This window comes from Phalangium opilio, unplaced genomic scaffold (assembly GCF_054372755.1).
Source record: "Phalangium opilio isolate 3A_F unplaced genomic scaffold, DU_Popi_V2 ptg000095l_1, whole genome shotgun sequence".
In the NCBI taxonomy this organism is placed as follows: Eukaryota; Metazoa; Arthropoda; class Arachnida; order Opiliones; family Phalangiidae; genus Phalangium; species Phalangium opilio.
Window position 1 is genome coordinate 3,521,375 of NW_028324200.1, and position 18,677 is coordinate 3,540,051.

General features: G+C 40.7%; 32 non-coding genes and 33 pseudogenes across 32 annotated transcripts; all 65 read left to right on the forward strand.

The window, feature by feature from the left end:
* The first annotated feature begins 33 nt into the window (after positions 1–33).
* LOC149636323 (5S ribosomal RNA) lies at positions 34–152 on the forward strand. The gene has a single exon (XR_016373514.1). It is a non-coding gene; the product is annotated as a 5S ribosomal RNA (ribosomal RNA).
* A 131-nt stretch (positions 153–283) lies between these two features.
* On the forward strand, positions 284–402 carry LOC149636324 (5S ribosomal RNA; annotated as a pseudogene).
* A 130-nt stretch (positions 403–532) lies between these two features.
* On the forward strand, positions 533–651 carry LOC149636325 (5S ribosomal RNA; annotated as a pseudogene).
* A 380-nt stretch (positions 652–1,031) lies between these two features.
* On the forward strand, positions 1,032–1,150 carry LOC149636326 (5S ribosomal RNA; annotated as a pseudogene).
* A 381-nt stretch (positions 1,151–1,531) lies between these two features.
* On the forward strand, positions 1,532–1,650 carry LOC149636327 (5S ribosomal RNA). Its single transcript, XR_016373515.1, has one exon. It is a non-coding gene; the product is annotated as a 5S ribosomal RNA (ribosomal RNA).
* A 131-nt stretch (positions 1,651–1,781) lies between these two features.
* On the forward strand, positions 1,782–1,900 carry LOC149636328 (5S ribosomal RNA). Its single transcript, XR_016373438.1, has one exon. It is a non-coding gene; the product is annotated as a 5S ribosomal RNA (ribosomal RNA).
* A 131-nt stretch (positions 1,901–2,031) lies between these two features.
* On the forward strand, positions 2,032–2,150 carry LOC149636329 (5S ribosomal RNA; annotated as a pseudogene).
* Positions 2,151–2,280: 130 nt separating this feature from the next.
* On the forward strand, positions 2,281–2,399 carry LOC149636330 (5S ribosomal RNA; annotated as a pseudogene).
* Positions 2,400–2,531: 132 nt separating this feature from the next.
* On the forward strand, positions 2,532–2,650 carry LOC149636331 (5S ribosomal RNA; annotated as a pseudogene).
* A 127-nt stretch (positions 2,651–2,777) lies between these two features.
* Positions 2,778–2,896, forward strand: LOC149636332 (5S ribosomal RNA). The gene has a single exon (XR_016372929.1). It is a non-coding gene; the product is annotated as a 5S ribosomal RNA (ribosomal RNA).
* A 131-nt stretch (positions 2,897–3,027) lies between these two features.
* Positions 3,028–3,146, forward strand: LOC149636333 (5S ribosomal RNA). Its single transcript, XR_016373288.1, has one exon. It is a non-coding gene; the product is annotated as a 5S ribosomal RNA (ribosomal RNA).
* Positions 3,147–3,277: 131 nt separating this feature from the next.
* Positions 3,278–3,396, forward strand: LOC149636334 (5S ribosomal RNA). Its single transcript, XR_016372782.1, has one exon. It is a non-coding gene; the product is annotated as a 5S ribosomal RNA (ribosomal RNA).
* A 131-nt stretch (positions 3,397–3,527) lies between these two features.
* LOC149636335 (5S ribosomal RNA) lies at positions 3,528–3,646 on the forward strand. Its single transcript, XR_016373426.1, has one exon. It is a non-coding gene; the product is annotated as a 5S ribosomal RNA (ribosomal RNA).
* A 132-nt stretch (positions 3,647–3,778) lies between these two features.
* Positions 3,779–3,897, forward strand: LOC149636336 (5S ribosomal RNA; annotated as a pseudogene).
* Positions 3,898–4,277: 380 nt separating this feature from the next.
* LOC149636337 (5S ribosomal RNA) lies at positions 4,278–4,396 on the forward strand (annotated as a pseudogene).
* Positions 4,397–4,528: 132 nt separating this feature from the next.
* On the forward strand, positions 4,529–4,647 carry LOC149636338 (5S ribosomal RNA; annotated as a pseudogene).
* A 130-nt stretch (positions 4,648–4,777) lies between these two features.
* On the forward strand, positions 4,778–4,896 carry LOC149636339 (5S ribosomal RNA). Its single transcript, XR_016372783.1, has one exon. It is a non-coding gene; the product is annotated as a 5S ribosomal RNA (ribosomal RNA).
* A 131-nt stretch (positions 4,897–5,027) lies between these two features.
* Positions 5,028–5,146, forward strand: LOC149636340 (5S ribosomal RNA). The gene has a single exon (XR_016373427.1). It is a non-coding gene; the product is annotated as a 5S ribosomal RNA (ribosomal RNA).
* Positions 5,147–5,278: 132 nt separating this feature from the next.
* LOC149636341 (5S ribosomal RNA) lies at positions 5,279–5,397 on the forward strand (annotated as a pseudogene).
* A 131-nt stretch (positions 5,398–5,528) lies between these two features.
* LOC149636342 (5S ribosomal RNA) lies at positions 5,529–5,647 on the forward strand (annotated as a pseudogene).
* Positions 5,648–6,028: 381 nt separating this feature from the next.
* Positions 6,029–6,147, forward strand: LOC149636343 (5S ribosomal RNA). Its single transcript, XR_016373516.1, has one exon. It is a non-coding gene; the product is annotated as a 5S ribosomal RNA (ribosomal RNA).
* A 131-nt stretch (positions 6,148–6,278) lies between these two features.
* On the forward strand, positions 6,279–6,397 carry LOC149636344 (5S ribosomal RNA). The gene has a single exon (XR_016373234.1). It is a non-coding gene; the product is annotated as a 5S ribosomal RNA (ribosomal RNA).
* Positions 6,398–6,528: 131 nt separating this feature from the next.
* Positions 6,529–6,647, forward strand: LOC149636345 (5S ribosomal RNA). The gene has a single exon (XR_016372896.1). It is a non-coding gene; the product is annotated as a 5S ribosomal RNA (ribosomal RNA).
* A 131-nt stretch (positions 6,648–6,778) lies between these two features.
* Positions 6,779–6,897, forward strand: LOC149636346 (5S ribosomal RNA). Its single transcript, XR_016373517.1, has one exon. It is a non-coding gene; the product is annotated as a 5S ribosomal RNA (ribosomal RNA).
* A 131-nt stretch (positions 6,898–7,028) lies between these two features.
* On the forward strand, positions 7,029–7,147 carry LOC149636347 (5S ribosomal RNA; annotated as a pseudogene).
* Positions 7,148–7,278: 131 nt separating this feature from the next.
* Positions 7,279–7,397, forward strand: LOC149636348 (5S ribosomal RNA; annotated as a pseudogene).
* Positions 7,398–7,528: 131 nt separating this feature from the next.
* Positions 7,529–7,647, forward strand: LOC149636349 (5S ribosomal RNA). Its single transcript, XR_016373299.1, has one exon. It is a non-coding gene; the product is annotated as a 5S ribosomal RNA (ribosomal RNA).
* A 131-nt stretch (positions 7,648–7,778) lies between these two features.
* Positions 7,779–7,897, forward strand: LOC149636350 (5S ribosomal RNA). The gene has a single exon (XR_016373235.1). It is a non-coding gene; the product is annotated as a 5S ribosomal RNA (ribosomal RNA).
* Positions 7,898–8,028: 131 nt separating this feature from the next.
* LOC149636351 (5S ribosomal RNA) lies at positions 8,029–8,147 on the forward strand. Its single transcript, XR_016373518.1, has one exon. It is a non-coding gene; the product is annotated as a 5S ribosomal RNA (ribosomal RNA).
* A 131-nt stretch (positions 8,148–8,278) lies between these two features.
* LOC149636352 (5S ribosomal RNA) lies at positions 8,279–8,397 on the forward strand (annotated as a pseudogene).
* A 131-nt stretch (positions 8,398–8,528) lies between these two features.
* LOC149636353 (5S ribosomal RNA) lies at positions 8,529–8,647 on the forward strand (annotated as a pseudogene).
* Positions 8,648–8,778: 131 nt separating this feature from the next.
* On the forward strand, positions 8,779–8,897 carry LOC149636354 (5S ribosomal RNA). Its single transcript, XR_016373310.1, has one exon. It is a non-coding gene; the product is annotated as a 5S ribosomal RNA (ribosomal RNA).
* Positions 8,898–9,028: 131 nt separating this feature from the next.
* LOC149636355 (5S ribosomal RNA) lies at positions 9,029–9,147 on the forward strand. Its single transcript, XR_016373237.1, has one exon. It is a non-coding gene; the product is annotated as a 5S ribosomal RNA (ribosomal RNA).
* A 380-nt stretch (positions 9,148–9,527) lies between these two features.
* LOC149636356 (5S ribosomal RNA) lies at positions 9,528–9,646 on the forward strand (annotated as a pseudogene).
* A 132-nt stretch (positions 9,647–9,778) lies between these two features.
* LOC149636357 (5S ribosomal RNA) lies at positions 9,779–9,897 on the forward strand (annotated as a pseudogene).
* A 130-nt stretch (positions 9,898–10,027) lies between these two features.
* LOC149636358 (5S ribosomal RNA) lies at positions 10,028–10,146 on the forward strand. The gene has a single exon (XR_016372705.1). It is a non-coding gene; the product is annotated as a 5S ribosomal RNA (ribosomal RNA).
* A 131-nt stretch (positions 10,147–10,277) lies between these two features.
* On the forward strand, positions 10,278–10,396 carry LOC149636359 (5S ribosomal RNA). Its single transcript, XR_016373238.1, has one exon. It is a non-coding gene; the product is annotated as a 5S ribosomal RNA (ribosomal RNA).
* Positions 10,397–10,527: 131 nt separating this feature from the next.
* Positions 10,528–10,646, forward strand: LOC149636360 (5S ribosomal RNA; annotated as a pseudogene).
* Positions 10,647–11,025: 379 nt separating this feature from the next.
* LOC149636361 (5S ribosomal RNA) lies at positions 11,026–11,144 on the forward strand. The gene has a single exon (XR_016373085.1). It is a non-coding gene; the product is annotated as a 5S ribosomal RNA (ribosomal RNA).
* A 131-nt stretch (positions 11,145–11,275) lies between these two features.
* Positions 11,276–11,394, forward strand: LOC149636362 (5S ribosomal RNA; annotated as a pseudogene).
* Positions 11,395–11,525: 131 nt separating this feature from the next.
* LOC149636363 (5S ribosomal RNA) lies at positions 11,526–11,644 on the forward strand (annotated as a pseudogene).
* A 380-nt stretch (positions 11,645–12,024) lies between these two features.
* On the forward strand, positions 12,025–12,143 carry LOC149636364 (5S ribosomal RNA; annotated as a pseudogene).
* Positions 12,144–12,275: 132 nt separating this feature from the next.
* On the forward strand, positions 12,276–12,394 carry LOC149636365 (5S ribosomal RNA; annotated as a pseudogene).
* A 130-nt stretch (positions 12,395–12,524) lies between these two features.
* Positions 12,525–12,643, forward strand: LOC149636366 (5S ribosomal RNA). Its single transcript, XR_016373519.1, has one exon. It is a non-coding gene; the product is annotated as a 5S ribosomal RNA (ribosomal RNA).
* A 131-nt stretch (positions 12,644–12,774) lies between these two features.
* On the forward strand, positions 12,775–12,893 carry LOC149636367 (5S ribosomal RNA). Its single transcript, XR_016373239.1, has one exon. It is a non-coding gene; the product is annotated as a 5S ribosomal RNA (ribosomal RNA).
* A 131-nt stretch (positions 12,894–13,024) lies between these two features.
* On the forward strand, positions 13,025–13,143 carry LOC149636368 (5S ribosomal RNA; annotated as a pseudogene).
* Positions 13,144–13,522: 379 nt separating this feature from the next.
* Positions 13,523–13,641, forward strand: LOC149636369 (5S ribosomal RNA). The gene has a single exon (XR_016373520.1). It is a non-coding gene; the product is annotated as a 5S ribosomal RNA (ribosomal RNA).
* Positions 13,642–13,772: 131 nt separating this feature from the next.
* Positions 13,773–13,891, forward strand: LOC149636370 (5S ribosomal RNA; annotated as a pseudogene).
* A 131-nt stretch (positions 13,892–14,022) lies between these two features.
* On the forward strand, positions 14,023–14,141 carry LOC149636371 (5S ribosomal RNA; annotated as a pseudogene).
* Positions 14,142–14,272: 131 nt separating this feature from the next.
* On the forward strand, positions 14,273–14,391 carry LOC149636372 (5S ribosomal RNA). Its single transcript, XR_016373321.1, has one exon. It is a non-coding gene; the product is annotated as a 5S ribosomal RNA (ribosomal RNA).
* A 131-nt stretch (positions 14,392–14,522) lies between these two features.
* Positions 14,523–14,641, forward strand: LOC149636373 (5S ribosomal RNA). The gene has a single exon (XR_016373240.1). It is a non-coding gene; the product is annotated as a 5S ribosomal RNA (ribosomal RNA).
* A 131-nt stretch (positions 14,642–14,772) lies between these two features.
* On the forward strand, positions 14,773–14,891 carry LOC149636374 (5S ribosomal RNA). Its single transcript, XR_016373428.1, has one exon. It is a non-coding gene; the product is annotated as a 5S ribosomal RNA (ribosomal RNA).
* Positions 14,892–15,271: 380 nt separating this feature from the next.
* Positions 15,272–15,390, forward strand: LOC149636375 (5S ribosomal RNA; annotated as a pseudogene).
* Positions 15,391–15,521: 131 nt separating this feature from the next.
* Positions 15,522–15,640, forward strand: LOC149636376 (5S ribosomal RNA). The gene has a single exon (XR_016373521.1). It is a non-coding gene; the product is annotated as a 5S ribosomal RNA (ribosomal RNA).
* Positions 15,641–15,771: 131 nt separating this feature from the next.
* On the forward strand, positions 15,772–15,890 carry LOC149636377 (5S ribosomal RNA; annotated as a pseudogene).
* A 131-nt stretch (positions 15,891–16,021) lies between these two features.
* On the forward strand, positions 16,022–16,140 carry LOC149636378 (5S ribosomal RNA; annotated as a pseudogene).
* A 131-nt stretch (positions 16,141–16,271) lies between these two features.
* Positions 16,272–16,390, forward strand: LOC149636379 (5S ribosomal RNA; annotated as a pseudogene).
* A 131-nt stretch (positions 16,391–16,521) lies between these two features.
* LOC149636380 (5S ribosomal RNA) lies at positions 16,522–16,640 on the forward strand. Its single transcript, XR_016373332.1, has one exon. It is a non-coding gene; the product is annotated as a 5S ribosomal RNA (ribosomal RNA).
* Positions 16,641–16,771: 131 nt separating this feature from the next.
* On the forward strand, positions 16,772–16,890 carry LOC149636381 (5S ribosomal RNA). Its single transcript, XR_016373241.1, has one exon. It is a non-coding gene; the product is annotated as a 5S ribosomal RNA (ribosomal RNA).
* Positions 16,891–17,270: 380 nt separating this feature from the next.
* Positions 17,271–17,389, forward strand: LOC149636382 (5S ribosomal RNA; annotated as a pseudogene).
* Positions 17,390–17,520: 131 nt separating this feature from the next.
* On the forward strand, positions 17,521–17,639 carry LOC149636383 (5S ribosomal RNA). The gene has a single exon (XR_016373522.1). It is a non-coding gene; the product is annotated as a 5S ribosomal RNA (ribosomal RNA).
* Positions 17,640–17,770: 131 nt separating this feature from the next.
* On the forward strand, positions 17,771–17,889 carry LOC149636384 (5S ribosomal RNA; annotated as a pseudogene).
* A 131-nt stretch (positions 17,890–18,020) lies between these two features.
* LOC149636385 (5S ribosomal RNA) lies at positions 18,021–18,139 on the forward strand (annotated as a pseudogene).
* A 131-nt stretch (positions 18,140–18,270) lies between these two features.
* LOC149636386 (5S ribosomal RNA) lies at positions 18,271–18,389 on the forward strand (annotated as a pseudogene).
* A 131-nt stretch (positions 18,390–18,520) lies between these two features.
* LOC149636387 (5S ribosomal RNA) lies at positions 18,521–18,639 on the forward strand. Its single transcript, XR_016373343.1, has one exon. It is a non-coding gene; the product is annotated as a 5S ribosomal RNA (ribosomal RNA).
* Positions 18,640–18,677: the final 38 nt, after the last annotated feature.

An 18,677-nucleotide genomic window follows, 5' to 3' on the forward strand; every position in this document is an offset into this window, starting at 1 on the left:
AGTTTTACATTCGAATAACTAACTAAAGTTCTCGGCAACGGCCATATCACGCTGAAAACACCGGTTCTCGTCCGATCACCGAAGTTAAGCAGCGTCGAGCGCAGTCAGTACTTGGGAGGGAGACCACTTAGGAACACTGCGCGCCGTTGTCTTTTACAGTGTAGTTTCCTTTTTTAAAATCCACCAGATATGAGAAAAGCAAACAGAGTTTCTTATCTTTCAAACATGAAGAAGGGTAATTTGTCAAATTAGTATTAAATTCGAATAACTAACTAAAGTTCTCGGCAACGGCCATATCACGCTGAAAACACCGGTTCTCGTCCGATCACCGAAGTTAAGCAGCGTCAAGCGCAGTCAGTACTTGGGAGGGAGAACAATTAGGAACACTGCGTGCCGTTGTCTTTTACAGTGTATTTTCCTTTTTAAAATCCACCAGATATGAGAAAAGCAAACAGAGTTTCTTTTTTTTCAAACATGCAGAAGGGTTATTTGTCAAATTAGTTTTACATTCGAATAACTAACTAAAGTTCTCGGCAACGGCCATATCACGCTGAAAAGACCGGTTCTCGTCCGATCACCGAAATTAAGCAGCGTCAAGCGCAGTCAGTACTTGGGAGGGAGACCACTTAGGAACACTGCGTGCCGTTGTCTTTTACAGTTTAGTTTCCTTTTTCATAATCCACCAGATATGAGAAAAGCAAACAGAGTTTCTTTTTTTTCAAACATGCAGAAGGGTAATTTGTCAAATTAGTTTTAATTTCGAATAACTAACTAAAGATCTCGGCGACGACAATATCACGCTGAAAACACCGGTTCTCGTCCGATCACCGAAATTAAGCAGCGTCAAGCGCAGTCAGTACTTGGGAGGGAGAAACATTAGGAACACTGCTAGCCGTTGTCTTTTACAGTGTATTTTCCTTTTTAAAATCCACCAGATATGAGAAAAGCAAACAGAGTTTCTTTTTTTTCAAACATGCAGAAGGGTTATTTGTAAAATTAGTTTTACATTCGAATAACTAACTAGAGTACTCGGCAACGGCCATATCACGCTGAAAACACCGGTTCTCGTCCGATCACCGAAATTAAGCAGCGTCAAGCGCAGTCAGTACTTGGGAGGGAGACCACTTAGGAACACTGCGTGCCGTTGTCTTTTACAGTTTAGTTTCCTTTTTTATAATCCACCAGATATGAGAAAAGCAAACAGAGTTTCTTTTTTTTTCAAACATGCAGAAGGGTAATTTGTCAAATTAGTTTTAAATTCGAATAACTAACTAAAGATCTCGGCGACGACAATATCACGCTGAAAACACCGGTTTTCGTCCGATCACCGAAATTAAGCACCGTCAAGCGCAGTCAGTACTTGGGAGGGAGAACAATTAGGAACACTGCGTGCCGTTGTCTTTTACAGTGTATTTTCCTTTTTAAAATCCACCAGATATGAGAAAAGCAAACAGACTTTCTTTTTTTTCAAACATGCAGAAGGGTTATTTGTCAAATTAGTTTTACATTCGAATAACTAACTAAAGTTCTCGGCAACGGCCATATCACGCTGAAAACACCGGTTCTCGTCCGATCACCGAAGTTAAGCAGCGTCGAGCGCAGTCAGTACTTGGGAGGGAGACCACTTAGGAACACTGCGCGCCGTTGTCTTTTACAGTGTAGTTTCCTTTTTTAAAATCCACCAGATATGAGAAAAGCAAACAGAGTTTCTTATCTTTCAAACATGAAGAAGGGTAATTTGTCAAATTAGTATTAAATTCGAATAACTAACTAAAGTTCTCGGCAACGGCCATATCACGCTGAAAACACCGGTTCTCGTCCGATCACCGAAGTTAAGCAGCGTAGAGCGCAGTCAGTACTTGGGAGGGACACCACTTAGGAACACTGCGTGCCGTTGTCTTTTACAGTGTAGTTTCCTTTTTTAAAATCCACCAGATATGAGAATAGCAAACAGAGTTTCTTTTTTTTCAAACATGCAGAAGGGTAATTTGTCAAATTAGTTTTAAATTCGAATAACTAACTAAAGTTCTCGGCAACGGCCATATCACGCTGAAAACACCGGTTCTCGTCCGATCACCGAAATTAAGCAGCGTCAAGCGCAGTCAGTACTTGGGAGGGAGAAACATTAGGAACACTGCTAGCCGTTGTCTTTTACAGTGTATTTTCCTTTTTAAAATCCACCAGATATGAGAAAAGCAAACAGAGTTTCTTTTTTTTCAAACATGCAGAAGGGTTATTTGTCAAATTAGTTTTACATTCGAATAACTAACTAAAGTTCTCGGCAACGGCCATATCACGCTGAAAAGACCGGTTCTCGTCCGATCACCGAAATTAAGCAGCGTCAAGCGCAGTCAGTACTTGGGAGGGAGACCACTTAGGAACACTGCGTGCCGTTGTCTTTTACAGTTTAGTTTCCTTTTTTATAATCCACCAGATATGAGAAAAGCAAACAGAGTTTCTTTTTTTTTCAAACATGCAGAAGGGTAATTTGTCAAATTAGTTTTAAATTCGAATAACTAACTAAAGATCTCGGCGACGACAATATCACGCTGAAAACACCGGTTCTCGTCCGATCACCGAAATTAAGCACCGTCAAGCGCAGTCAGTACTTGGGAGGGAGAACAATTAGGAACACTGCGTGCCGTTGTCTTTTACAGTGTATTTTCCTTTTTAAAATCCACCAGATATGAGAAAAGCAAACAGACTTTTTTTTTCAAACATGCAGAAGGGTTATTTGTCAAATTAGTTTTACATTCGAATAACTAACTAAAATTCTCGGCAACGGCCATATCACGCTGAAAACACCGGTTCTCGTCCGATCACCAAAGTTAAGCAGCGTCGAGCGCAGTCAGTACTTGGGAGGGAGACCACTTAGGAACACTGCGCGCCGTTGTCTTTTACAGTGTAGTTTCCTTTTTTAAAATCCACCAGATATGAGAAAAGCAAACAGAGTTTCTTATCTTTCAAACATGAAGAAGGGTAATTTGTCAAATTAGTATTAAATTCGAATAACTAACTAAAGTTCTCGGCAACGGCCATATCACGCTGAAAACACCGGTTCTCGTCCGATCACCGAAGTTAAGCAGCGTAGAGCGCAGTCAGTACTTGGGAGGGAGACCACTTAGGAACACTGCGTGCCGTTGTCTTTTACAGTGTAGTTTCCTTTTTTAAAATCCACCAGATATGAGAATAGCAAACAGAGTTTCTTTTTTTTCAAACATGCAGAAGGGTAATTTGTCAAATTAGTTTTAAATTCGAATAACTAACTAAAGTTCTCGGCAACAGCCATATCACGCTGAAAACACCGGTTCTCGTCCGATCACCGAAGTTAAGCAGCGTCGAGCGCAGTCAGTACTTGGGAGGGAGACCACTTAGGAACACTGCGTGCCGTTGTCTTTTACAGTTTAGTTTCCTTTTTTATAATCCACCAGATGTGAGAAAAGCAAACAGAGTTTCTTTTTTTTCAAACATGCAGAAGGGTAATTTGTCAAATTAGTTTTAAATTTGAATAACTAACTAAAGTTCTCGGCAACGGCCATATCACGCTGAAAACACCGGTTCTCGTCCGATCACCGAAGTTAAGCAGCGTAGAGCGCAGTCAGTACTTGGGAGGGAGACCACTTAGGAACACTGCGTGCCGTTGTTTTTTACAGTGTAGTTTCCTTTTTTAAAATCCACAAGATATGAGAAAAGCAAACAGAGTTTCTTTTTTTTTCCAACATGCAGAAGGGTAATTTGTCAAATTAGTTTTAAATTCGAATAACTAAGTAAAGTTCTCGGCAACGGCCATATCACGCTGAAAACACCGGTTCTCGTCCGATCACCGAAATTAAGCAGCGTCAAGCGCAGTCAGTACTTGGGAGGGAGACCACTTAGGAACACTGCGTGCCGTTGTCTTTTACAGTTTAGTTTCCTTTTTTATAATCCACCAGATATGAGAAAAGCAAACAGAGTTTCTTTTTTTTCAAACATGCAGAAGGGTAATTTGTCAAATTAGTTTTAATTTCGAATAACTAACTAAAGATCTCGGCGACGACAATATCACGCTGAAAACACCGGTTCTCGTCCGATCACCGAAATTAAGCAGCGTCAAGCGCAGTCAGTACTTGGGAGGGAGAAACATTAGGAACACTGCTAGCCGTTGTCTTTTACAGTGTATTTTCCTTTTTAAAATCCACCAGATATGAGAAAAGCAAACAGAGTTTCTTTTTTTTCAAACATGCAGAAGGGTTATTTGTCAAATTAGTTTTACATTCGAATAACTAACTAAAGTTCTCGGCAACGGCCATATCACGCTGAAAACACCGGTTCTCGTCCGATCACCGAAATTAAGCAGCGTCAAGCGTAGTCAGTACTTGGGAGGGAGACCACTTAGGAACACTGCGTGCCGTTGTCTTTTACAGTTTAGTTTCCTTTTTTATAATCCACCAGATATGAGAAAAGCAAACAGAGTTTCTTTTTTTTTCAAACATGCAGAAGGGTAATTTGTCAAATTAGTTTTAAATTCGAATAACTAACTAAAGATCTCGGCGACGACAATATCACGCTGAAAACACCGGTTCTCGTCCGATCACCGAAATTAAGCACCGTCAAGCGCAGTCAGTACTTGGGAGGGAGAACAATTAGGAACACTGCGTGCCGTTGTCTTTTACAGTGTATTTTCCTTTTTAAAATCCACCAGATATGAGAAAAGCAAACAGACTTTCTTTTTTTTCAAACATGCAGAAGGGTAATTTGTCAAATTAGTTTTAAATTCGAATAACTAACTAAAGTTCTCGGCAACAGCCATATCACGCTGAAAACACCGGTTCTCGTCCGATCACCGAAGTTAAGCAGCGTCGAGCGCAGTCAGTACTTGGGAGGGAGACCACTTAGGAACACTGCGTGCCGTTGTCTTTTACAGTTTAGTTTCCTTTTTTATAATCCACCAGATGTGAGAAAAGCAAACAGAGTTTCTTTTTTTTCAAACATGCAGAAGGGTAATTTGTCAAATTAGTTTTAAATTTGAATAACTAACTAAAGTTCTCGGCAACGGCCATATCACGCTGAAAACACCGGTTCTCGTCCGATCACCGAAGTTAAGCAGCGTAGAGCGCAGTCAGTACTTGGGAGGGAGACCACTTAGGAACACTGCGTGCCGTTGTTTTTTACAGTGTAGTTTCCTTTTTTAAAATCCACAAGATATGAGAAAAGCAAACAGAGTTTCTTTTTTTTTCCAACATGCAGAAGGGTAATTTGTCAAATTAGTTTTAAATTCGAATAACTAAGTAAAGTTCTCGGCAACGGCCATATCACGCTGAAAACACCGGTTCTCGTCCGATCACCGAAATTAAGCAGCGTCAAGCGCAGTCAGTACTTGGGAGGGAGACCACTTAGGAACACTGCGTGCCGTTGTCTTTTACAGTTTAGTTTCCTTTTTTATAATCCACCAGATATGAGAAAAGCAAACAGAGTTTCTTTTTTTTCAAACATGCAGAAGGGTTATTTGTCAAATTAGTTTTACATTCGAATAACTAACTAAAGTTCTCGGCAACGGCCATATCACGCTGAAAACACCGGTTCTCGTCCGATCACCGAAATTAAGCAGCGTCAAGCGTAGTCAGTACTTGGGAGGGAGACCACTTAGGAACACTGCGTGCCGTTGTCTTTTACAGTTTAGTTTCCTTTTTTATAATCCACCAGATATGAGAAAAGCAAACAGAGTTTCTTTTTTTTTCAAACATGCAGAAGGGTAATTTGTCAAATTAGTTTTAAATTCGAATAACTAACTAAAGATCTCGGCGACGAGAATATCACGCTGAAAACACCGGTTCTCGTCCGATCACCGAAATTAAGCACCGTCAAGCGCAGTCAGTACTTGGGAGGGAGAACAATTAGGAACACTGCGTGCCGTTGTCTTTTACAGTGTATTTTCCTTTTTAAAATCCACCAGATATGAGAAAAGCAAACAGACTTTCTTTTTTTTCAAACATGCAGAAGGGTTATTTGTCAAATTAGTTTTACATTCGAATAACTAACTAAAGTTCTCGGCAACGGCCATATCACGCTGAAAACACCGGTTCTCGTCCGATCACCGAAGTTAAGCAGCGTCGAGCGCAGTCAGTACTTGGGAGGGAGACCACTTAGGAACACTGCGCGCCGTTGTCTTTTACAGTGTAGTTTCCTTTTTTAAAATCCACCAGATATGAGAAAAGCAAACAGAGTTTCTTATCTTTCAAACATGAAGAAGGGTAATTTGTCAAATTAGTATTAAATTCGAATAACTAACTAAAGTTCTCGGCAACGGCCATATCACGCTGAAAACACCGGTTCTCGTCCGATCACCGAAGTTAAGCAGCGTCGAGCGCAGTCAGTACTTGGGAGGGAGACCACTTAGGAACACTGCGTGCCGTTGTCTTTTACAGTGTAGTTTCCTTTTTTAAAATCCACCAGATATGAGAATAGCAAACAGAGTTTCTTTTTTTTCAAACATGCAGAAGGGTAATTTGTCAAATTAGTTTTAAATTCGAATAACTAAGTAAAGTTCTCGGCAACGGCCATATAACGCTGAAAACACCGGTTCTCGTCCGATCACCGAAGTTAAGCAGCGTCGAGCGCAGTCAGTACTTGGGAGGGAGACCACTTAGGAACACTGCGTGCCGTTGTCTTTTACAGTTTAGTTTCCTTTTTTATAATCCACCAGATGTGAGAAAAGCAAACAGAGTTTCTTTTTTTTCAAACATGCAGAAGGGTAATTTGTCAAATTAGTTTTAAATTTGAATAACTAACTAAAGTTCTCGGCAACGGCCATATCACGCTGAAAACACCGGTTCTCGTCCGATCACCGAAGTTAAGCAGCGTCGAGCGCAGTCAGTACTTGGGAGGGAGACCACTTAGGAACACTGCGCGCCGTTGTCTTTTACAGTGTAGTTTCCTTTTTTAAAATCCACCAGATATGAGAAAAGCAAACAGAGTTTCTTATCTTTCAAACATGAAGAAGGGTAATTTGTCAAATTAGTATTAAATTCGAATAACTAACTAAAGTTCTCGGCAACGGCCATATCACGCTGAAAACACCGGTTCTCGTCCGATCACCGAAATTAAGCAGCGTCAAGCGCAGTCAGTACTTGGGAGGGAGACCACTTAGGAACACTGCGTGCCGTTGTCTTTTACAGTTTAGTTTCCTTTTTTAAAATCCACCAGATATGAGAAAAGCAAACAGAGTTTCTTATCTTTCAAACATGCAGAAGGGTAATTTGTCAAATTAGTTTTAAATTCGAATAACTAACTAAAGATCTCGGCGACGGCCATATCACGCTGAAAACACCGGTTCTCGTCCTATCACCGAAATTAAGCAGCGTTGAGCGCAGTCAGTACTTGGGAGGGAGACCACTTAGGAACACTGCGTGCCATTGTCTTTTACAGTTTAGTTTCCTTTTTTAAAATCCACCAGATATGAGAAAAGCAAACAGAGTTTCTTATCTTTCAAACATGAAGAAGGGTAATTTGTCAAATTAGTATTAAATTCGAATAACTAACTAAAGTTCTCGGCAACGGCCATATCACGCTGAAAACACCGGTTCTCGTCCGATCACCGAAGTTAAGCAGCGTAGAGCGCAGTCAGTACTTGGGAGGGAGACCACTTAGGAACACTGCGTGCCGTTGTCTTTTACAGTGTAGTTTCCTTTTTTAAAATCCACCAGATATGAGAATAGCAAACAGAGTTTCTTTTTTTTCAAACATGCAGAAGGGTAATTTGTCAAATTAGTTTTAAATTCGAATAACTAACTAAAGTTCTCGGCAACGGCCATATCACGCTGAAAACACCGGTTCTCGTCCGATCACCGAAGTTAAGCAGCGTCGAGCGCAGTCAGTACTTGGGAGGGAGACCACTTAGGAACACTGCGTGCCGTTGTCTTTTACAGTTTAGTTTCCTTTTTTATAATCCACCAGATGTGAGAAAAGCAAACAGAGTTTCTTTTTTTTCAAACATGCAGAAGGGTAATTTGTCAAATTAGTTTTAAATTTGAATAACTAACTAAAGTTCTCGGCAACGGCCATATCACGCTGAAAACACCGGTTCTCGTCCGATCACCGAAGTTAAGCAGCGTCGAGCGCAGTCAGTACTTGGGAGGGAGACCACTTAGGAACACTGCGCGCCGTTGTCTTTTACAGTGTAGTTTCCTTTTTTAAAATCCACCAGATATGAGAAAAGCAAACAGAGTTTCTTATCTTTCAAACATGAAGAAGGGTAATTTGTCAAATTAGTATTAAATTCGAATAACTAACTAAAGTTCTCGGCAACGGCCATATCACGCTGAAAACACCGGTTCTCGTCCGATCACCGAAATTAAGCAGCGTCAAGCGCAGTCAGTACTTGGGAGGGAGACCACTTAGGAACACTGCGTGCCGTTGTCTTTTACAGTTTAGTTTCCTTTTTTAAAATCCACCAGATATGAGAAAAGCAAACAGAGTTTCTTATCTTTCAAACATGCAGAAGGGTAATTTGTCAAATTAGTTTTAAATTCGAATAACTAACTAAAGATCTCGGCGACGGCCATATCACGCTGAAAACACCGGTTCTCGTCCTATCACCGAAATTAAGCAGCGTTGAGCGCAGTCAGTACTTGGGAGGGAGACCACTTAGGAACACTGCGTGCCATTGTCTTTTACAGTTTAGTTTCCTTTTTTAAAATCCACCAGATATGAGAAAAGCAAACAGAGTTTCTTATCTTTCAAACATGAAGAAGGGTAATTTGTCAAATTAGTATTAAATTCGAATAACTAACTAAAGTTCTCGGCAACGGCCATATCACGCTGAAAACACCGGTTCTCGTCCGATCACCGAAGTTAAGCAGCGTAGAGCGCAGTCAGTACTTGGGAGGGAGACCACTTAGGAACACTGCGTGCCGTTGTCTTTTACAGTGTAGTTTCCTTTTTTAAAATCCACCAGATATGAGAATAGCAAACAGAGTTTCTTTTTTTTCAAACATGCAGAAGGGTAATTTGTCAAATTAGTTTTAAATTCGAATAACTAACTAAAGTTCTCGGCAACGGCCATATCACGCTGAAAACACCGGTTCTCGTCCGATCACCGAAGTTAAGCAGCGTCGAGCGCAGTCAGTACTTGGGAGGGAGACCACTTAGGAACACTGCGTGCCGTTGTCTTTTACAGTTTAGTTTCCTTTTTTATAATCCACCAGATATGAGAAAAGCAAACAGAGTTTCTTTTTTTTCAAACATGCAGAAGGGTAATTTGTCAAATTAGTTTTAATTTCGAATAACTAACTAAAGATCTCGGCGACGACAATATCACGCTGAAAACACCGGTTCTCGTCCGATCACCGAAATTAAGCAGCGTCAAGCGCAGTCAGTACTTGGGAGGGAGAAACATTAGGAACACTGCTAGCCGTTGTCTTTTACAGTGTATTTTCCTTTTTAAAATCCACCAGATATGAGAAAAGCAAACAGAGTTTCTTTTTTTTCAAACATGCAGAAGGGTTATTTGTCAAATTAGTTTTACATTCGAATAACTAACTAAAGTTCTCGGCAACGGCCATATCACGCTGAAAACACCGGTTCTCGTCCGATCACCGAAATTAAGCAGCGTCAAGCGTAGTCAGTACTTGGGAGGGAGACCACTTAGGAACACTGCGTGCCGTTGTCTTTTACAGTTTAGTTTCCTTTTTTATAATCCACCAGATATGAGAAAAGCAAACAGAGTTTCTTTTTTTTTCAAACATGCAGAAGGGTAATTTGTCAAATTAGTTTAAAATTCGAATAACTAACTAAAGATCTCGGCGACGACAATATCACGCTGAAAACACCGGTTCTCGTCCGATCACCGAAATTAAGCACCGTCAAGCGCAGTCAGTACTTGGGAGGGAGAACAATTAGGAACACTGCGTGCCGTTGTCTTTTACAGTGTATTTTCCTTTTTAAAATCCACCAGATATGAGAAAAGCAAACAGACTTTCTTTTTTTTCAAACATGCAGAAGGGTTATTTGTCAAATTAGTTTTACATTCGAATAACTAACTAAAGTTCTCGGCAACGGCCATATCACGCTGAAAACACCGGTTCTCGTCCGATCACCGAAGTCAAGCAGCGTCGAGCGCAGTCAGTACTTGGGAGGGAGACCACTTAGGAACACTGCGCGCCGTTGTCTTTTACAGTGTAGTTTCCTTTTTTAAAATCCACCAGATATGAGAAAAGCAAACAGAGTTTCTTATCTTTCAAACATGAAGAAGGGTAATTTGTCAAATTAGTATTAAATTCGAATAACTAACTAAAGTTCTCGGCAACGGCCATATCACGCTGAAAACACCGGTTCTCGTCCGATCACCGAAGTTAAGCAGCGTCGAGCGCAGTCAGTACTTGGGAGGGAGACCACTTAGGAACACTGCGTGCCGTTGTCTTTTACAGTGTAGTTTCCTTTTTTAAAATCCACCAGATATGAGAATAGCAAACAGAGTTTCTTTTTTTTCAAACATGCAGAAGGGTAATTTGTCAAATTAGTTTTAAATTCGAATAACTAAGTAAAGTTCTCGGCAACGGCCATATCACGCTGAAAACACCGGTTCTCGTCCGATCACCGAAATTAAGCAGCGTCAAGCGCAGTCAGTACTTGGGAGGGAGACCACTTAGGAACACTGCGTGCCGTTGTCTTTTACAGTTTAGTTTCCTTTTTTATAATCCACCAGATATGAGAAAAGCAAACAGAGTTTCTTTTTTTCAAACATGCAGAAGGGTAATTTGTCAAATTAGTTTTAATTTCGAATAACTAACTAAAGATCTCGGCGACGACAATATCACGCTGAAAACACCGGTTCTCGTCCGATCACCGAAATTAAGCAGCGTCAAGCGCAGTCAGTACTTGGGAGGGAGAAACATTAGGAACACTGCTAGCCGTTGTCTTTTACAGTGTATTTTCCTTTTTAAAATCCACCAGATATGAGAAAAGCAAACAGAGTTTCTTTTTTTTCAAACATGCAGAAGGGTTATTTGTCAAATTAGTTTTACATTCGAATAACTAACTAAAGTTCTCGGCAACGGCCATATCACGCTGAAAACACCGGTTCTCGTCCGATCACCGAAGTTATGCAGCGTCGAGCGCAGTCAGTACTTGGGAGGGAGACCACTTAGGAACACTGCGCGCCGTTGTCTTTTACAGTGTAGTTTCCTTTTTTAAAATCCACCAGATATGAGAAAAGCAAACAGAGTTTCTTATCTTTCAAACATGAAGAAGGGTAATTTGTCAAATTAGTATTAAATTCGAATAACTAACTAAAGTTCTCGGCAACGGCCATATCACGCTGAAAACACCGGTTCTCGTCCGATCACCGAAATTAAGCAGCGTCAAGCGCAGTCAGTACTTGGGAGGGAGACCACTTAGGAACACTGCGTGCCGTTGTCTTTTACAGTTTAGTTTCCTTTTTTAAAATCCACCAGATATGAGAAAAGCAAACAGAGTTTCTTATCTTTCAAACATGCAGAAGGGTAATTTGTCAAATTAGTTTTAAATTCGAATAACTAACTAAAGATCTCGGCGACGGCCATATCACGCTGAAAACACCGGTTCTCGTCCTATCACCGAAATTAAGCAGCGTTGAGCGCAGTCAGTACTTGGGAGGGAGACCACTTAGGAACACTGCGTGCCATTGTCTTTTACAGTTTAGTTTCCTTTTTTATAATCCACCAGATATGAGAAAAGCAAACAGAGTTTCTTTTTTTTCAAACATGCAGAAGGGTAATTTGTCAAATTAGTTTTAATTTCGAATAACTAACTAAAGATCTCGGCGACGACAATATCACGCTGAAAACACCGGTTCTCGTCCGATCACCGAAATTAAGCAGCGTCAAGCGCAGTCAGTACTTGGGAGGGAGAAACATTAGGAACACTGCTAGCCGTTGTCTTTTACAGTGTATTTTCCTTTTTAAAATCCACCAGATATGAGAAAAGCAAACAGAGTTTCTTTTTTTTCAAACATGCAGAAGGGTTATTTGTCAAATTAGTTTTACATTCGAATAACTAACTAAAGTTCTCGGCAACGGCCATATCACGCTGAAAACACCGGTTCTCGTCCGATCACCGAAATTAAGCAGCGTCAAGCGTAGTCAGTACTTGGGAGGGAGACCACTTAGGAACACTGCGTGCCGTTGTCTTTTACAGTTTAGTTTCCTTTTTTATAATCCACCAGATATGAGAAAAGCAAACAGAGTTTCTTTTTTTTTCAAACATGCAGAAGGGTAATTTGTCAAATTAGTTTTAAATTCGAATAACTAACTAAAGATCTCGGCGACGACAATATCACGCTGAAAACACCGGTTCTCGTCCGATCACCGAAATTAAGCACCGTCAAGCGCAGTCAGTACTTGGGAGGGAGAACAATTAGGAACACTGCGTGCCGTTGTCTTTTACAGTGTATTTTCCTTTTTAAAATCCACCAGATATGAGAAAAGCAAACAGACTTTCTTTTTTTTCAAACATGCAGAAGGGTTATTTGTCAAATTAGTTTTACATTCGAATAACTAACTAAAGTTCTCGGCAACGGCCATATCACGCTGAAAACACCGGTTCTCGTCCGATCACCGAAGTTAAGCAGCGTCGAGCGCAGTCAGTACTTGGGAGGGAGACCACTTAGGAACACTGCGCGCCGTTGTCTTTTACAGTGTAGTTTCCTTTTTTAAAATCCACCAGATATGAGAAAAGCAAACAGAGTTTCTTATCTTTCAAACATGAAGAAGGGTAATTTGTCAAATTAGTATTAAATTCGAATAACTAACTAAAGTTCTCGGCAACGGCCATATCACGCTGAAAACACCGGTTCTCGTCCGATCACCGAAGTTAAGCAGCGTCGAGCGCAGTCAGTACTTGGGAGGGAGACCACTTAGGAACACTGCGTGCCGTTGTCTTTTACAGTGTAGTTTCCTTTTTTAAAATCCACCAGATATGAGAATAGCAAACAGAGTTTCTTTTTTTTCAAACATGCAGAAGGGTAATTTGTCAAATTAGTTTTAAATTCGAATAACTAAGTAAAGTTCTCGGCAACGGCCATATCACGCTGAAAACACCGGTTCTCGTCCGATCACCGAAATTAAGCAGCGTCAAGCGCAGTCAGTACTTGGGAGGGAGACCACTTAGGAACACTGCGTGCCGTTGTCTTTTACAGTTTAGTTTCCTTTTTTATAATCCACCAGATATGAGAAAAGCAAACAGAGTTTCTTTTTTTCAAACATGCAGAAGGGTAATTTGTCAAATTAGTTTTAATTTCGAATAACTAACTAAAGATCTCGGCGACGACAATATCACGCTGAAAACACCGGTTCTCGTCCGATCACCGAAATTAAGCAGCGTCAAGCGCAGTCAGTACTTGGGAGGGAGAAACATTAGGAACACTGCTAGCCGTTGTCTTTTACAGTGTATTTTCCTTTTTAAAATCCACCAGATATGAGAAAAGCAAACAGAGTTTCTTTTTTTTCAAACATGCAGAAGGGTTATTTGTCAAATTAGTTTTACATTCGAATAACTAACTAAAGTTCTCGGCAACGGCCATATCACGCTGAAAACACCGGTTCTCGTCCGATCACCGAAGTTAAGCAGCGTCGAGCGCAGTCAGTACTTGGGAGGGAGACCACTTAGGAACACTGCGCGCCGTTGTCTTTTACAGTGTAGTTTCCTTTTTTAAAATCCACCAGATATGAGAAAAGCAAACAGAGTTTCTTATCTTTCAAACATGAAGAAGGGTAATTTGTCAAATTAGTATTAAATTCGAATAACTAACTAAAGTTCTCGGCAACGGCCATATCACGCTGAAAACACCGGTTCTCGTCCGATCACCGAAATTAAGCAGCGTCAAGCGCAGTCAGTACTTGGGAGGGAGACCACTTAGGAACACTGCGTGCCGTTGTCTTTTACAGTTTAGTTTCCTTTTTTAAAATCCACCAGATATGAGAAAAGCAAACAGAGTTTCTTATCTTTCAAACATGCAGAAGGGTAATTTGTCAAATTAGTTTTAAATTCGAATAACTAACTAAAGATCTCGGCGACGGCCATATCACGCTGAAAACACCGGTTCTCGTCCTATCACCGAAATTAAGCAGCGTTGAGCGCAGTCAGTACTTGGGAGGGAGACCACTTAGGAACACTGCGTGCCATTGTCTTTTACAGTTTAGTTTCCTTTTTTAAAATCCACCAGATATGAGAAAAGCAAACAGAGTTTCTTATCTTTCAAACATGAAGAAGGGTAATTTGTCAAATTAGTATTAAATTCGAATAACTAACTAAAGTTCTCGGCAACGGCCATATCACGCTGAAAACACCGGTTCTCGTCCGATCACCGAAGTTAAGCAGCGTAGAGCGCAGTCAGTACTTGGGAGGGAGACCACTTAGGAACACTGCGTGCCGTTGTCTTTTACAGTGTAGTTTCCTTTTTTAAAATCCACCAGATATGAGAATAGCAAACAGAGTTTCTTTTTTTTCAAACATGCAGAAGGGTAATTTGTCAAATTAGTTTTAAATTCGAATAACTAACTAAAGTTCTCGGCAACGGCCATATCACGCTGAAAACACCGGTTCTCGTCCGATCACCGAAGTTAAGCAGCGTCGAGCGCAGTCAGTACTTGGGAGGGAGACCACTTAGGAACACTGCGTGCCGTTGTCTTTTACAGTTTAGTTTCCTTTTTTATAATCCACCAGATGTGAGAAAAGCAAACAGAGTTTCTTATCTTTCAAACATGCAGAAGGGTAATTTGTCAAATTAGTTTTAAATTTGAATAACTAACTAAAGTTCTCGGCAACGGCCATATCACGCTGAAAACACCGGTTCTCGTCCGATCACCGAAGTTAAGCAGCGTAGAGCGCAGTCAGTACTTGGGAGGGAGACCACTTAGGAACACTGCGTGCCGTTGTTTTTTACAGTGTAGTTTCCTTTTTTAAAATCCACAAGATATGAGAAAAGCAAACAGAGTTTCTTTTTTTTCAAACATGCAGAAGGGTAATTTGTCAAATTAGTTTTAATTTCGAATAACTAACTAAAGATCTCGGCGACGACAATATCACGCTGAAAACACCGGTTCTCGTCCGATCACCGAAATTAAGCAGCGTCAAGCGCAGTCAGTACTTGGGAGGGAGAAACATTAGGAACACTGCTAGCCGTTGTCTTTTACAGTGTATTTTCCTTTTTAAAATCCACCAGATATGAGAAAAGCAAACAGAGTTTCTTTTTTTTCCAACATGCAGAAGGGTAATTTGTCAAATTAGTTTTAAATTCGAATAACTAAGTAAAGTTCTCGGCAACGGCCATATCACGCTGAAAACACCGGTTCTCGTCCGATCACCGAAATTAAGCAGCGTCAAGCGCAGTCAGTACTTGGGAGGGAGACCACTTAGGAACACTGCGCGCCGTTGTCTTTTACAGTGTAGTTTCCTTTTTTAAAATCCACCAGATATGAGAAAAGCAAACAGACTTTCTTTTTTTTCAAACATGCAGAAGGGTTATTTGTCAAATTAGTTTTACATTCGAATAACTAACTAAAGTTCTCGGCAACGGCCATATCACGCTGAAAACACCGGTTCTCGTCCGATCACCGAAGTTAAGCAGCGTCGAGCGCAGTCAGTACTTGGGAGGGAGACCACTTAGGAACACTGCGCGCCGTTGTCTTTTACAGTGTAGTTTCCTTTTTTAAAATCCACCAGATATGAGAAAAGCAAACAGAGTTTCTTATCTTTCAAACATGAAGAAGGGTAATTTGTCAAATTAGTATTAAATTCGAATAACTAACTAAAGTTCTCGGCAACGGCCATATCACGCTGAAAACACCGGTTCTCGTCCGATCACCGAAATTAAGCAGCGTCAAGCGCAGTCAGTACTTGGGAGGGAGACCACTTAGGAACACTGCGTGCCGTTGTCTTTTACAGTTTAGTTTCCTTTTTTAAAATACACCAGATATGAGAAAAGCAAACAGAGTTTCTTATCTTTCAAACATGCAGAAGGGTAATTTGTCAAATTAGTTTTAAATTCGAATAACTAACTAAAGATCTCGGCGACGGCCATATCACGCTGAAAACACCGGTTCTCGTCCTATCACCGAAATTAAGCAGCGTTGAGCGCAGTCAGTACTTGGGAGGGAGACCACTTAGGAACACTGCGTGCCATTGTCTTTTACAGTTTAGTTTCCTTTTTTAAAATCCACCAGATATGAGAAAAGCAAACAGAGTTTCTTATCTTTCAAACATGCAGAAGGGTAATTTGTCAAATTAGTTTTAAATTCGAATAACTAACTAAAGATCTCGGCGACGGCCATATCACGCTGAAAACACCGGTTCTCGTCCGATCACCGAAATTAAGCAGCGTTGAGCGCAGTCAGTACTTGGGAGGGAGACCATTTAGGAACACTGCGTGCCATTGTCTTTTACAGTTTAGTTTCCTTTTTTAAAATCCACCAGATATGAGAAAAGCAAACAGAGTTTCTTATCTTTCAAACATGCAGAAGGGTAATTTGTCAAATTAGTTTTAAATTTGAATAACTAACTAAAGTTCTCGGCAACGGCCATATCACGCTGAAAACACCGGTTCTCGTCCGATCACCGAAGTTAAGCAGCGTAGAGCGCAGTCAGTACTTGGGAGGGAGACCACTTAGGAACACTGCGTGCCGTTGTCTTTTACAGTGTAGTTTCCTTTTTTAAAATCCACCAGATATGAGAATAGCAAACAGAGTTTCTTTTTTTTCAAACATGCAGAAGGGTAATTTGTCAAATTAGTTTTAAATTCGAATAACTAACTAAAGTTCTCGGCAACGGCCATATCACGCTGAAAACACCGGTTCTCGTCCGATCACCGAAGTTAAGCAGCGTCGAGCGCAGTCAGTACTTGGGAGGGAGACCACTTAGGAACACTGCGTGCCGTTGTCTTTTACAGTTTAGTTTCCTTTTTTATAATCCACCAGATGTGAGAAAAGCAAACAGAGTTTCTTATCTTTCAAACATGCAGAAGGGTAATTTGTCAAATTAGTTTTAAATTTGAATAACTAACTAAAGATCTCGGCGACGACAATATCACGCTGAAAACACCGGTTCTCGTCCGATCACCGAAATTAAGCAGCGTCAAGCGCAGTCAGTACTTGGGAGGGAGAAACATTAGGAACACTGCTAGCCGTTGTCTTTTACAGTGTATTTTCCTTTTTAAAATCCACCAGATATGAGAAAAGCAAACAGAGTTTCTTTTTTTTCCAACATGCAGAAGGGTAATTTGTCAAATTAGTTTTAAATTCGAATAACTAAGTAAAGTTCTCGGCAACGGCCATATCACGCTGAAAACACCGGTTCTCGTCCGATCACCGAAATTAAGCAGCGTCAAGCGCAGTCAGTACTTGGGAGGGAGACCACTTAGGAACACTGCGCGCCGTTGTCTTTTACAGTGTAGTTTCCTTTTTTTAAATCCACCAGATATGAGAAAAGCAAACAGACTTTCTTTTTTTTCAAACATGCAGAAGGGTTATTTGTCAAATTAGTTTTACATTCGAATAACTAACTAAAGTTCTCGGCAACGGCCATATCACGCTGAAAACACCGGTTCTCGTCCGATCACCGAAGTTAAGCAGCGTCGAGCGCAGTCAGTACTTGGGAGGGAGACCACTTAGGAACACTGCGCGCCGTTGTCTTTTACAGTGTAGTTTCCTTTTTTAAAATCCACCAGATATGAGAAAAGCAAACAGAGTTTCTTATCTTTCAAACATGAAGAAGGGTAATTTGTCAAATTAGTATTAAATTCGAATAACTAACTAAAGTTCTCGGCAACGGCCATATCACGCTGAAAACACCGGTTCTCGTCCGATCACCGAAATTAAGCAGCGTCAAGCGCAGTCAGTACTTGGGAGGGAGACCACTTAGGAACACTGCGTGCCGTTGTCTTTTACAGTTTAGTTTCCTTTTTTAAAATACACCAGATATGAGAAAAGCAAACAGAGTTTCTTATCTTTCAAACATGCAGAAGGGTAATTTGTCAAATTAGTTTTAAATTCGAATAACTAACTAAAGATCTCGGCGACGGCCATATCACGCTGAAAACACCGGTTCTCGTCCTATCACCGAAATTAAGCAGCGTTGAGCGCAGTCAGTACTTGGGAGGGAGACCACTTAGGAACACTGCGTGCCATTGTCTTTTACAGTTTAGTTTCCTTTTTTAAAATCCACCAGATATGAGAAAAGCAAACAGAGTTTCTTATCTTTCAAACATGCAGAAGGGTAATTTGTCAAATTAGTTTTAAATTCGAATAACTAACTAAAGATCTCGGCGACGGCCATATCACGCTGAAAACACCGGTTCTCGTCCGATCACCGAAATTAAGCAGCGTTGAGCGCAGTCAGTACTTGGGAGGGAGACCATTTAGGAACACTGCGTGCCATTGTCTTTTACAGTTTAGTTTCCTTTTTTAAAATCCACCAGATATGAGAAAAGCAAACAGAGTTTCTTATCTTTCAAACATGCAGAAGGGTAATTTGTCAAATTAGTTTTAAATTTGAATAACTAACTAAAGTTCTCGGCAACGGCCATATCACGCTGAAAACACCGGTTCTCGTCCGATCACCGAAGTTAAGCAGCGTAGAGCGCAGTCAGTACTTGGGAGGGAGACCACTTAGGAACACTGCGTGCCGTTGTCTTTTACAGTGTAGTTTCCTTTTTTAAAATCCACCAGATA